The sequence below is a fragment of the Bos javanicus genome, chromosome 7 (genome assembly GCF_032452875.1).
Source record: "Bos javanicus breed banteng chromosome 7, ARS-OSU_banteng_1.0, whole genome shotgun sequence".
NCBI classification, from domain to species: domain Eukaryota; kingdom Metazoa; phylum Chordata; class Mammalia; order Artiodactyla; family Bovidae; genus Bos; species Bos javanicus.
In genome coordinates, this window is record NC_083874.1 from 11,101,015 (window position 1) to 11,101,625 (window position 611).

The 611-nt window shown below is 46.8% G+C and overlaps 1 non-coding gene across 1 annotated transcript; it reads right to left on the reverse strand.

Annotated features, from left to right (window-relative positions):
* Positions 1–239: 239 nt before the first annotated feature.
* On the reverse strand, positions 240–311 carry TRNAC-ACA (transfer RNA cysteine (anticodon ACA)). The gene has a single exon. It is a non-coding gene; the product is annotated as a tRNA-Cys (tRNA).
* Positions 312–611: the final 300 nt, after the last annotated feature.

Genomic DNA, 611 nt, shown 5'->3' on the forward strand with positions numbered 1-611 from the left:
TGTTCTTGCCTGGAGAATCCCAGGGACGGCAGAGCCTGGTGGGCTGCTGTCTCTGGGGTCGCACAGAGTCGGACACGACTGAAGCGACTTAGCAGCAGCAGCAGCAGTGATAGTGAAGTCACTCGGTCGTGTCCGACTCTTTGAGACCCCATGGACAGTAGCCAACCAGGCTCCTCCGTCCATGGGATTTTCCAGGCAAGAATACTGGAGTGGGTTGCCATTTGCTTCTCTAGGGGATCTTCCCAGCCCAGGGATCGAACCCAGGTCTCCTGCATTGTAGGCAGACGCTTTACCATCTGAGCTACCAGGGAAGTCACATTTACTCATAGTTTAGACATAATAATAACTACCATAATAGTTAGTTATGTTAAATGAGCGAAGGGAACTAATCAAGGTGGACAAACCAACAGTGATGAAGGCAAGAGATGGGAGGAAATCTTGCCTGAGTCTGGATTCCTTCTTTTGTAAAATGGGTTATCATAAAGGTTACTGAAAGGTGTATCTTTCAAGTGTCTAGCATGGTGCTTGTCACTTAAATATTAACTTGAATTTTTGAGGAGGCCAGTGTGAAAACTACGAAAACAGACACAAAATCTCAAAAAGCATGGCAG